Source organism: Electrophorus electricus, chromosome 10, assembly GCF_041902795.1.
Source record: "Electrophorus electricus isolate QZ-2024a chromosome 10, ASM4190279v1, whole genome shotgun sequence".
Taxonomy (NCBI): domain Eukaryota; kingdom Metazoa; phylum Chordata; class Actinopteri; order Gymnotiformes; family Gymnotidae; genus Electrophorus; species Electrophorus electricus.
In genome coordinates this window covers 26,590,777-26,604,190 of record NC_137506.1, presented here as the reverse complement: position 1 = coordinate 26,604,190, position 13,414 = coordinate 26,590,777, and the positions used below count along the sequence as shown (strand labels likewise).

The 13,414-nt window shown below is 49.1% G+C and overlaps 1 protein-coding gene across 2 annotated transcripts in view; it reads left to right on the top strand.

The window, feature by feature from the left end:
- esrrga (estrogen-related receptor gamma a) overlaps positions 1–13,414 on the top strand; it is a 133,919-nt gene that overhangs the window by 10,093 nt on the left and 110,412 nt on the right. Inside the window, exon 1 of one of the 2 annotated variants that reach the window (XM_081721436.1) lies at positions 3,775–3,796. The exons of the other annotated variant lie outside the window; for it this stretch is intronic. The gene's annotated coding sequence lies outside the window, so the exon portion shown is untranslated. Of the gene's footprint in view, positions 1–3,774; positions 3,797–13,414 lie in introns of those variants that run through there. 2 annotated transcript variants of the gene reach the window in all.

The following is a 13,414-nucleotide window of genomic DNA, read 5'->3' as shown; positions in this document are numbered from 1 at the left end:
GATGATGGTGTAGAACTCTCTTTATGGAGGCTAGCGTGTAGACTGGCCGTGATGAAGCCAGCAGTCTCATTTGCCGCTGCTCCCTTTTCTGCGCACGTTGTAGGTTTTCCGAGTATGGAGAGGGCTGGCAGATGTCTGTGGCCATGAAGCACAATGATGTATATGGCAGAGATTTCTCAATAATCCCAGAGGAAGCCCTGCCATTCCCTGCAACTGCTCTCTGGCCCAGGGACGCCTCGGCTCACTCACTCTCACTCCCTCATTCTCGCTTTCTCTTTCTCTTACACACATGCACACATTAATACACAAATGCATACACACACACACACACACACACACACACACACACACACACTCAAATGTCCACAACTGCTATCTGCCTCACCTCAGCAGTTGTGCTGGGTGAACAGAAATGCTTACCCCGAGCGTTCTGCTGTCCTCACCCTGCCATGGCCCAGTGGAGTAGGGCTTTTCCCCTCTGGACCTGCGCTGAGCAGACCGGCAGTGGAGCGGGTCAGCCGCGGGGCTGAGGGGCACGGCTGGGTCCTGCTCCAGGACACCTCGGCTCTTTCACCTCCGGTGAGGCTTCTTCCAAATTGGCTGTGGAACACAATTCATTGCTAGTAACGTACAGAATACTAGTGAAGATGTCCCTTCTCTTTTGCTGTAGCTCCTTCAAAACCGATAGTTTAGAATGAACACCCAAACCAAGCTTGAACACATCTAGATTTTCTCTCCAGTCAACAGGAAGAACGTGACGTGCGCCTTTTTCTTATATGATTATTATATGACGTATATGATTCCTTCTTCCTCTCCAGTTTTCATTTCACCTGCTAGCCGCACGTCGTCTCTCGAGAAACATGACGACACTCACATTCGCATGGATTAATGGACGTGCCCCCCGCCAAACGCAGCTCACTTATTTTTCACGAGGAATTAATTTGACATAGGCACTATTCCAGCGTGGAGTAGCTTTGCGCTCCGAGCGAGTGGAGCCCCACGCTCCGATGGTTTGCCTGCTTTTAAGTGGGTTTCATGCCACAGACTGTAATCCTAGCCCCGCCTGTGCTACCGACATATTTTTGGAATAAGAGGTCACGCTTTATCAGAGGGGTTTTGAGGATGTTCAGCCTCCGGGTGCCGGGGCGGCTGAGATGGACCTCCCTTGGCCGGTGCACGCTCCCACCTCCAGACCTTCCTCCACCTTCCTCTGTCTGAGAGAGCCTCTGTGCCAAAGGACTTTAACCTGAGTTGCACTCGGTAATGAAAATAACCTGCAGTGCACTCTAACCTAGAAGGCCGACAATTCTAACGGCACCAGGGATGTGTGCGGTCGGTACTCGGGATTATAACCCCTCTCTCTCTCTCTCTCTCTCTCTCTCTCTCTCTCTCTCTGTCACTCCCTCTCTGCACATTTCTGTCCTTTCCCCTCACTAAGCAGCAGGGAGGAAGTGCCATCTGAAAGCCCATCAGAGCAGCAGAGAGAGGCAGTGGAAGGAGAGCAGCCTTGACGCACAGCTTCCACAGCCTGGCTGCCCCCTTGCCCTGGAACTGAAGCTAATGTAGAGCATTTGCTGACTGATTCTGTCAAAAAGCTTGACTTGGCACCACACTGTATAAAAGACAGAGAGGTAGACGCTGAGATTCTTTTGTATTTGTTCAGCACAGTCGCGTGAGTGTGGATATATAGGTCTCTACATATATTTATACCATAGCAAAGCGTGGCTGTATGGGTGTAAGGCGTAGGCTGTAGCGTTGGGGGTGAGAGAGTGTGGCGCGGGCTCTGCACCAGCCGTCCCAGGGCCACACACCCCGCTCACCTCTGCTGTGACCTGCTGGCCTCCTGCTAAACACTGGGCTTCTCTTTACCAGCAAATAAATGCAGCAGACACAGTTAACCCAGCCCCTGCTGCCCCAGAGACTAGACCTAGTCTCTCTCTCGCTCTCTCTCACGCACTCGCGCTCTCTCTCACTCTCACTCTGTCTGTCTCTCATTCCAGTGGCTAGGGTTATAGCCACTTTATGTTCAGTCACTTTGGGCTTGGCAAGGGGGCATTTCTAAAGACGTATTCCGATCCACAGTGGCGTGGTTGAATATTGCCTTATTGATTTGTCCGTGTGCGACCGTGCTGTTATACGTGGGAGTCTTAGTGCCAGGTCTGACAGGGAGTGCGCTGTTGTTGCTCCTCTGTTTCTAGCACAGTTCCTCCTCCCTCCCATCATTAGCATGTTGGTTTTTAACGCTTTCTGATAAAAAGCAGAGGCGCCCCTGGGGAATCTCTGAGCGCCCGTCCTCGAGCAGCACCTCTGCGAGAGGCGCGCCGGGCTTCCTTTTGTTTAGGTCAGTTGAGAAGCTGGAGTCAAGCACGTCTGTATCATGTTTCTCTCATGAATATGCAGAGAGCACTTTGAGAGAGAGAGAGAGCGAGAGAGAGAGCGAGAGAGAGAGCGAGAGAGAGAGAGAGAGAGCGAGAGAGAGCGAGAGAGAGCGAGCCCGGGCTTCATTCCGACGGGTCTGGGTGGTCTGTCGCGGGGACTGCCATTTCTAAAGCCACGCGGAAATAGAAAGCTTTCAGTCAGCCTTGACAATGATGGAAATATATGCAGCACAGAGAGAGAGAGAGAGCTAGAAAAAGAGAGATTGAGAGGGAGTTAGCGTGAGAGAGAGAGAACCACAAAGAAGACAAAACGCAGACAAAACAATTTGGCAGAACTGTGTGAATCTGAGCAGCTGATGAGACTAAAATGCTTCAATACAAACATGGAAATGTCTGCCTCTGCAAATATGGTTGACTGTTAACTTTTGCATCCATTTGAATTATTGCGTTATAAATATGTTTTAATCATATGTATTTTTTTTTCAACTGCTGGGAAACAGTTGCTCTTATTTACTGGCCCATCTGTGGGGTTCTAACTGGTTTTTCATCATTAGCATTATGGTCGGGTAGATGCTATCAGAGGAATGGATCTTCAGTTCAGCGTCTGGTTGATCTATGCTGCAGTAGGTCAGCACACTCAAATCCCTTTCACAAAAATATGGAATCTGTGGTTGCAACAGAACAAGGGATTAGAACTGGGGACATAGCACTGACTAAACATCACTAAATCAAACGGACCTTGAAATCCACTAAGTAAATCCAGAGAGAAAACAAGTGACTGAAATATTAAAGACATGCTTCACTCAAAACTGATGGTGGCCAGATAGCATAACCTAATCTGCTAACAGTAAAAGACCATGTGAGTTTTCATTATTTTTAGCAACATTAGCATTCTACCCACTTCTTCATGGCTCTAGAACAAGGTGATAGGAGTGAGGTTATATCTGCACTACTGATTTCCAGATCATAATACCTTGTATTCCTGCTCACATGGATGAATTAGCTAGACACATAGTTAGTAGCCACATTCATAGCTAAACGCATCCTTCTCCCCACAAGCCTCTTGGCTGTTTGCTTGCTGCGAGTCTGTTAGCCAGCTGAACGCGCACACCTCTCGCCGCGGCTCGTCGGGAGCTCGGCTGTTTGGTTTTGCGGTGTGCGTCTGGCGGGTCACGTGGGGCCCGGTGGCTGTGTGTCTGGCTGTGTCCCTTATTCAGCGCGGCGCCGGGGGGACAGATGGGGCCGCTGAGAGCCGCCCGGGGCAGTGGGGCGGCCCAGACGGGGAAGCGCCCCGTTCGCACCTCGAGCTGCTGCTCGGGGCCCCAAGCTGGAGCAAGACGAGCGCGCGCTTCTCCACGCCATCTCTCGCCTCCTCTCGGGTGGGGCTCTGGAAGCGCTGCCGCCTGCTAGCACTTCCGGTGAGTGACCTGCTTTTGTTTTTTGTTTTTTTTCCCCTTATACACACAGTCTGCCAGACAATGAGGATTTTAATATGCATGTCACACCGCGATTGAGTATTTCACCTCCAAAGATTTAGAGTGCTGGGTAGTTTAATGTTTGTCTTGTCCTGACTGAGAATCAGTCAGTCATCCATAGAATGTGTTAGAAGCCGTACGTACAGGAGACCAGTGATATAGGTTGATCTCCACTACTCTGTCAGAAGTAGACTAGTTATTATTATTATTTTTGTAGCTTTGTAGTCTTTTGCTTTCTGAATTTCATCTTTATATTTGTGTTTAATATGGGTATGTCGATACATTTGGTTCCTTAAGTCAGATGTAAAGTTTAAATTAGCATCTCCTTGCTTTGGTGTCAGGTCATGTGGTCTCTGAAGTGATTCCTCGCAGTCTTCCTGTGTTCATAACTCACGTCTCCTTGTTGCTTTGGCTGGGAAGGGCCAATCAAGGACTGACTAAGTTACTTCAGCAGAAAGAAGTTACAATCATTACTATAGATGAAGGAAGTGCTTGCATGGTTTCGGGGAACAGCTGTCTTTGCGTAACTCTACAGGGTTCAGTAACCCGGCACAACGCTTCTTATTGAAAAGCGGTAGGGTTTTTTATGTTGTTTATTTTTTTAATGTTTAAACAGAGTTACTGCGACATGGAAATTTGAATACTAATTACAAAATTAGGAGCGACAATGTAATTTGGTGGGTGCTCAGTTGAGAGAGCATGACGCCTGGGGAGATTCCCCTCTACAGAGACTGTGCCAATGTACGTTACCATTTTTTGTCTCTCTTTTTTAACCCCTTTTTTGAATCTCGGTGAATGCTAAGTTAATGAGTAAAGTTTTTGTGTGCTGAGGAGATGCAGCACTTTCAGCCCTGCTGCACACTTGTAAATTAGCCACAGAGCGCGCTAGCGTCACCTGTTGAGATGCCGTCTGGTGTGTGAAATGAGCCTCCCGCCGCAGCTCGGTGTAGGAGGAATGTTCGCTCGCCACCGATCTTGGATCAGCTCCGTGTGCTCTCCCCTAACGGCACCAGCTGAAACTCAGAGGACAGGAAGCTGCTCCTAGGTCAGCCGGAAAGGGTCAGAGTCTACCTGGAGCCTGAGGCTTGGAACCTAGCTGGCTCTGAAATGGGCAATCAGTGACATAGAAACAAGGCCTGAATCTGCCTTCTGTGGAGGCGCTCTGAAGAGCAGAGCTTGCACACAGAGAACCCTGTCTGTCATTGGGCCTGTTGATTTGCCCAGTGCTAATTCAGAAGCATCTGAGCTGAGCGGCTCTACCTGTCTGTGATGCTTCCCTGCTGAAAAGGTGTAATATAATGACTGGACAGATCCGGAGTCTGCGTTTTCTCCTCATCTCTGAGCAGCTCATATTCGCAGGGAGCATCCAGTCTAGCGACAACACGGATACGACCTGCACCTCCCCCCCCCCCCCAAATAATTAATTAAAGAAATCCCTAAAAGCAAAACTTTCCATTTGTTTTTATTTTTTGTTTGTTTGTTTTTATTTTTGGCCAGTCGAGACGTGTAGACTTCACGAACACACAAAAAGGGTAGAGGGGGTTTAGAAAGAGAGGGGCTTTGAGCTTGGGGTGGCAGGCGGAGGTTTCAATTTCTAACAGCGTCATGAAAAGCCAATTAAGCCTCTTTGCAAAGAAGCATCAGGTACATTCATGCGGTAGCCGCATGCCTGTGGGAATCTGAGTAAGTTCAATTACTTTGGGATTAATTTAGGGGTCAGGAAGGTTCGTCTGTGGATTGCTTTCATTGGGGGGTGGGGAAGGGGCTGACTGGTGTGTTTGGTGGGTAGTGGCTTGTTGAAACCACTTGCTTAAACAGCTCCAGAACTCATATGAGGACCATCTTCCTTTGAGGTGGGGTCTCAGCCGGCGTTTCCGGAATTGCCCGGCGGCTGCCACAGGTTAGCATGGCTGTCCAATGAACGAGGACATTTGGCTTAGATATTGTGCCACTTAAGTGAACTCCTGAATTGAGATGTTGTCTAGCTTCCTCTGTGAAGCCCGCCTCCTCCGTCACTGGTCCTCTTATTTCCTCTGCTGCCTCGACGTCAAGAAGTTTTGCTTATCAGCCGGAAAATGTATATCTTAGAACCGGGAAGTTTCGTGGAAACATCTTTTTTCCCCCTCCTCTCCGGTGTTCCAACTGTAAGATTCCTATTCTAGATAGCGCGCTAACGTCAGAGCTCTACTAGATAAGATGCTTTTCTTGCAAAAGCTCAAGTCAGCATTTTATCCTCATCTGCAAACTTTGACTAGCGGAGCAGGAGACAGACAATAACACAGAAAGTGAAGCACCAGGGGAACACGGCGGACGGCTGTGGAAACGCTGTCGTTCGTGGTGTGTGCGGAGCAGCTGGGGAGCTCTCTAGAACCTCCACACGTCTTCCGTTACTAAACCCGCTGAACCAGTAGGAGGGCCGCTAGACCCGTGCAAAGGTTGCTGCACACCTAGGGAACTCGGCGAAATCCTCTGACCATTGGAGGTCATAAGGAAGTCCCCTGACGCTGCACCTCCTACCTTGGTTTAGCGTTAGTGCAGTGTGATAGCAGATCCACAAAAAGACTATCCATCCGACAAGGTCTTGAGCTGAGCAAAACCCAGTTCTCTGTTTTCCAGTGCGGTCTGACTGTGATGTTTGATGATGAGCAGGGGCTTGTGCTAAAAAAAATGCTTGCTTATGGTTATGCAAATACACTTCCTGCAAAGGTGCTGTGTGTCCTGCTGAGTGGCGCGGAGCCACGCCCGTCCCTAGTAGGCGTCTGTAGCAGCTGCAGGAACGTCTACCCCGAAGTCAATGATCAAACCCCCCGTTATTCTCTCAGAGGAAAGCAGCAGCAGAAGCAGAGCAGCGTGATGGAGGTCTCGGTGACGGTGTTTAAAGGCGCCGTCTGGGCAGAGGTCAGTGTTTCTCATCGATGTGGCTGGCTGCGGAGAAGGTGCCTCCTAGAGATGGAGAGGGCCACTGGAGGAGTGATCTGACATGTTTTATAAAACAGTGTCATGAGGCAGCCCATTGAAGTGGAAAAATGACTCGGTGTGTCTAAACCGCAACAAATGGAGGAGAAAGTGAAGCAGTGAGTGAGTGAGTGAGAGAGTGAGTAAGAGAGAGGGAGAGAGAGAAACCTGTGTCATGCAAGATATGGAAGAACAGAACTGACATGGTTGATGTTGCAAAAAAATGCATGTTCTTGGCATTTATGGCTAGTGCAAGGACATTTTACAGATTCAGAACTACATTTTGAATATGACTTTGTATGATTTATTTTAGTTTTCCTTAGGTTTTGAAAAATCACAGTATCTACATCACTGTTGTTTATTCAGTATAGGGTTCTCATTTACTTTCTCCATTGAATCTGCCAAGTAATGAACATTAAATGTGTAGCAACAAATGTGTTGCATAGTTACAAAAGATCTTTGGAATAGATGCTAAAATTATGCTCAAAGATTCGGCTGATTTACGAATGGAAGCCATTTCAAGTCTCTCCAGCCTCACGCCAGTGCAGCCGATGTTAAAATATAGTGTTTGAAGCGCACTTGGGCACAATAACATCACTTAACAATGATCTGTGACAAAGTCCTACTTTTTCTTCCTGCATCCTCCACTGGGGAGATGTAATCTGTAAACATTAGACCTTCATGTCTGTCCCTGGCCTCAGTAGCGTGGTACAGGGCCCAGCACTGCGGTGGGCAAAAATACAGGGTTGGAACCCTGGAACCTCGAAATGCAGTTGAAGCTGTCATTATTTGTCCACACAGATAAACTCAAATTGCACCTTTATACCTCGGCTGTTAAGTTGTTTTCTTTGTGGTGGCTTTCTCTCTCTCTCTCTCTCTCTCTCTCTCTCTCTCCCACACTTCTCACTCACTTGGTAGGGGAGGAGGAAGGTAGCAGGTTTTGAGCAGGTGCATTCATGCTGAGGTAAGCACTCGGCATATGTAAGTGCAATTCCGAAATCGTCGTCTTGCTGAGAAACACTTGAAATTGTTCTCTAATGGCCCTGCCTTTGTCATATGCCTTTGATTATAATGTGAAAATTGCATTGCCATGCCTTCAGCACGGATGGGATAGAAGCGTAATTGGTACGTGCATTGAATGCCTCCTTAACGGAGAACTAAAAGGGGATGCTCCCCCCCCCCCCCCCCACTCACTCACTCACTCACTCACTCACTCACTTACTCTCTCTCTCTCACACTCTCTCTCTCACACACTCTCTCTCTCTCTCAATTCCTTGCTCTCTGTATATCCTCTGGTCATTGCTAGCATCTAAGTCGCGAGTTTTTTAAGTGGGTTATCTATCAAATCCAGCGCTGTTAAATATGCATATCTTCTGCAGTCTCAGCCATGACTCTTTCCCTCCTAGATTACACCAGTTAGAATACAATTGCTATGCAGAGGATAAGCAACATCTCATTTTTAATATCCATCTTATTATTTATGTATACATTTGTTTGTCTGCAGTACGACAGGAGCTTTATTGTTGAGTTTGGGATCATTTGGGATTGTAGAGGGCTCTGGCCCTAGTCTGAAAAGTGTCTTACTTTATTTCTTTAAAATGCAAATGGACAGAGCATCCCTTCATGCCCTCATACCCTCATCCTCACATCCCCTCATCCTCTCATCTCCTCATCCCCTCATCCCCTCATCCCTGTATCCCCTCACACCCCCATCCATTCACTCAGTGAATCCGTTTATCAGGTTTATCAGGACTGTGTTCCTTCAGCACGGCCACCACTCTTTCCACTCTTTCTGCAGGACATGAGGAAGGGCCCCTGTTTCAGCTGACCCATCTTGCTCTGTCACCTCAAGTGTGTTTGTGTATTAGGAGCCAGAAGCCCCGCTCCGTACGATCCAGCTTCTGGCGGTGTGCGGCCCAGCCTCGCTCCCCGACCCCGCGCCGTGGAAACAGCTGTTTGGCTTGACTTCCGCTTAGCCTAGCCACCGCTTTTCTGCCTCGCGTGGCTTTTCTTCCTTCCTCTCCCTCTCTCTGTGCTGCGGGAGCGTTTTTGAGGAGTGGCATTGTTTTTGAGGGATGAGTACACCTGATGTGTGAACAAACGCCGTGTGCAGACAGCCACCGGAAGAGAGCGCAGGGGGGTGCACGGAGAAGGCGCCCTGTTTTATTGATGAGCTTTTTTTGGAGGTTGTCTTTTTTAGAAAAAGCGCCTCAACAAGCAGCGCCCCATTCCACTGACTGGTTTTGTCCTTTGGCTCTACAGACCTGAGCTGTGCCACTGAGGTTTGACTGAGATCAGGTTACATGCACACACATACTTACACACAGACACACACGTGCACGCTCCCACACATGAGCCTGCATGCATCCCGCTCCTGTTGTGTGCCTGTGTGTGTTTTTCTTACTCAAACACACACTAATAAATTCTCCCTAATTCATTTTTTATTCTCTCAGGGGAGCAGCCTGCAGATTTGTCTCAACAGAGGAAGCATCCGGTTACCTCCTCTAAATAATTGATGCCTCTTGCTTCTCTACCAGCCATGGCCGAAATCTCAAAATATTCACTGGTTTGAGTAAATATAAAGATTGCTGCAGAGTGTGTCCATGTGTGTGTGTGTGTGTGTGTGTGTGTATTATGGCCAATGAGATTGATGCTTTTGCTTTGACACAGTTTTAGAGTACTGCTCTATCTGAGCAGTAGTGTGGTTGTGTGTGTGTTTGTGTGTGTGTGTGTGTGTGTGTGTGTGTGTGTATAAGGGTACTTTCCCCACCATGTTAAGGATGCAGGGTTAAGTGGCTGCATGCCAAAGGTTCCACCATGCCACTTCAAGCTCACTTTGCTCATGAACACACACTCACACACACCCTCCTGCTCATGCATCTCAGCCTAGAGGGACACCTGTGTGTATTGTTCGGGCTGGGGACCCTGCTGCAGACCCACACGGAGGTGCCAGCAGTGGAATTTCAATGTTGAAAGTGTCAGTCAGAGGCCCCTGTGGTCACGTGCCTGTAATCACCCACCTTCCTCTGTGCCTCTGCACTCATGGCTGAGAATCGGCTGGTCCTCCGCGTCCACAGTCCGTGTGTGTGAGCGTCCGGTGCGTTCCCGGCTTTGCCCACATGTTCTTCCGGCTGTTCTTCACTCTCGTACACTGTCAGCTCCATGCAGTGCCCGTCCCACACTAAGGAAACGGGGGCCACCCTTTGACCGGCGTGCAAGAGCATTAAATGATTACCGTGTCTCCTGCTAGTTCTCGGAGCGCTAAAAGTATTGATGTGGTTTTGGATGGCCGCCTACCGGAAGAGAGACGGCCGTTAACGCCTGGGTCCGGGGGTGCTCATTTGAGACGTCCTGCTAGCAGTCCCACCAGATTAGCTGCTTCAGGACTGATGACCTCCGTGCTCTCGTGCTCTCTCCGGGTTTCACCCCCCGCTGACCCCAGCCACCAATTAGTGGCCTCGGGTGCCCTTCTCCCTCGCCCGCCCATGGCCTTGGCTTCCTTACGCTGCTTGGTGTGGGAAGCGTCTGGGTGTGGAGTCTCCTTAAACGGGCTGTAATCTCGGGCACCGGTCCCTCGGTGACTGCCCTGGCCGCGGAGGTCGCGGTCCGCAGAATGTGGGAAGGACTGTTTGCGGGACCCTCAGGACATCTCTTTCAGCCCCTCAGTGTGGCATCAAACCCACGAGTGTCCAGTTCACTTACTTTGATTCCCACCTCCCACACTTCCTAAATACCGACTGGCTACCCAGTTCTCTGTATCTGATTGGATAAGCTTTGCATGCTTAACTTAAGTCGTTATATGGATAAGTTCAACATTAATCTGGTGCCTCTTTATACACTATTTTGCACGTTCTCTTTCCCCCTTTTTTCTAACCCATGCACTGATACAACTAATGCTAATCTGCAGCCATAGATTACGTTGCGGATCTGATTACACGTGTACGTTCTGCAGCGTGGGCCTCTGGAGTAACTCCAGTGCACCCATGATTGGCATGAGTGTGAATGCAGATCCTCCAGTGGGGGCTTAGCAGCACCGGGGGGGAAGTACCTCCGACGCGCGCGCTCCAGTTGACGTTTGGCACTCACCCTCGATTTCCTGTCTGTGAGCTTCGGCGACGCCATGCAAGTCCATGATTCACTACGCCACGCACCTCTGCACGTGCGTACACACTGGTTCCATGGGGCGGTGGCAACCAGTGAACTGGGAGGCTCTGTTTGATGCCACTACAACAGTTCTCCCTGCCTCGCTCCCCAGTAGAGCCTGGGGCCTTCACTGTCTGTGCTCAACTTCACAGTGCAGTCACATGTATTGCTGTCATGTTCCGCACACACGCTAGAGGAAGTACTGAATGAAGCACTGGGAACTGATTGGGTTTGTTCTTGATGTCATTTGTTGTAGTTGTTGTTTTTGTTGTGGTATTTGTTGTTGTTGTTTGCCATTAGGGTAAGGCTTAGGGTCCTAATGGGTTCTAAGTGTTTAGGGATCATAAGTCTTTGTGTGACTTTGAGGTCTAGTGGCTGTCTGCAGAGGAGGAGGTGCTCTAAGGGGTAGAGCTGGTACTTCTGTCTTCAGTTCTCTACCATAATCAAGCCTTTGCCTCTGGCCAGCTAAAGGGGGCTCACACAATCACTCAGGCCCATAAGAGGGCCAAATTAGGGCTTGAGCAGTCGTGATTCTGTGTATGCGAGATTGTGTTTGTGTGTGTGTGTGTGTGTGTGTGTGTGTGTGTGTGTGTGTGTGTGTGTGTGTGTGTGTGTGTGTGTGTGTGTGTGTACACGCACGCGCACACGCATGTAATGGTGTGTGAAAATAAGCCAATCTCTGGATTTTTCTGTTTTGCTGGTATATAGAATACTGTCACATCCTTCAACCTTCGGTGTATGAAATGCAATGCAACAGTGCAACTGTTTATCAAACAAAAAAATTTAATTCAACATACATTTTGTGTAGGATATGCATTAGGAAATACAGGTTAAATATTGCAGTTTTAGTCCGATATTGGACCAGCTCCAACTAACTAGCCCTGACCTTTACCTTAATAAGAGAATCAGCAAAACTGGTCTCAGATCTGCAGTAAGGGGAGCCTATTCCCAGCACCCTAGGCCGAGAAACTTCTTTTTCCGGTTGGGTGTGAGGACAGCCCTAGCAGGCACGATGTCCTGTGGAGAACCCTTTAAAGCTAATCATAACCTGTGGTATGAGCCAAACGCAGGAGGGCCCCTGCTGTTGCCACTGGCCACCGCAATTGGGCATTATTGAAAGGCACTGGTGTCCTTCCTAATGACAGGCACAGGAGGCTTTCTCAGGTTGTCATGCTAAGGTGTGTGTGTGTGTGTGTGTGTGTGTGTGTGTGTGTGTGTATGTATGTCGGGGGGGGGGGGGGCAGTAGCTATGGCGCAGAGTATTAAACCTTAATGTTTTAGTCCTGGCTAGGGAGGGAGGAAAGAAGAACTAAGTGGCAAGGAGGCTTGAGCTGTGTGTGTGTGTGTGTGTGTGTGTGTGTGTGTGTGTGTGTGTGTGTGTGTGTGTGTGTGTGTGTGTGTGTGTGTGTGTGTGTGTGTGTGTGTGTGTGTGTGTGTGTGCAAACTGGGAAGCTTAGTGTGAGACACAGAGGAATAAACAGAAAGGGCAGTGTTTGCGCTGCTCCTCTCCTCTCCTCCTCCCCTCTTCTCCTCCTCCCCTCTTCTCCTCTCCCTCCTCTTCTGTCTCTCTCCTTTTTTCCCTTCTCATTCATTGGCTCTCAGTGTTTAGATCCCTCTCTGCTGCTCTCCTCCCTCTCTCCCTCCCTTTCGCTCTTACTCTCACTCCCTCTCCCTCACCCTTGGGTCCATGTGAGACGCGCATGCGTGCGCGCGCGCGCGTGTGTGTGTGTTTGTTTTTGCATTTGTGTGTGCGTGTGTGTGTACATGCACGAACATGCCACTCTGCGCATTGGGGACTGGCAGAATGTCTGTTTTGAGGACAACAGCAGGGGGCTGATGAAAAGGCTTTGTTGATTTTAACGAATTACCAGCCACTGTAGCCAAAATAAATATAATCAGCTTTTTGGATTAGTTGTCACAGACGATTTTACCTACTGACGGTGATTAAGGACTAGAGCAGACAAGCCGACCAGTCTCTCCAGTGACCCATCCCCCCCCCACTCCATAAAATGCCAGTAAATAGCAGTAAATAACGACTTGGAGCATTAGTTATCTGAAATAAACAGTGACACCCTGTATAATGTTGGGTTGAACTTCAAAGAGTTTTGATGTAACAGAATATGAACTCACAGTGCCTGCTTGCTTGTGTTCTCTGCGTGTTAGCCAGGGAGCTACAGCTGGCGCCTAATGAGACATGCGCTTGCAGTTTCTGGACTGCTTTTTAGGGGATTTAAGGTTGTTGGGTTTAGGGTTTTTTTTGGTGCACTGTGAAATGGATCTAATGGGCTTTAGTGTTGCGTGAACAGCTGGTGAGAGTAAGGTACCGCACTGTGAAACTCTCGGGGTTGCGGCCCGCGTTTGTCGCTTACGCAAACGAGCCAGAATGAGAGTGACTGGCGGGAAGCAGTGAGCGTGGCCTCGTTTCCTAGCACTACGGCTAGCTCTTGCTCCTCACCACCATCA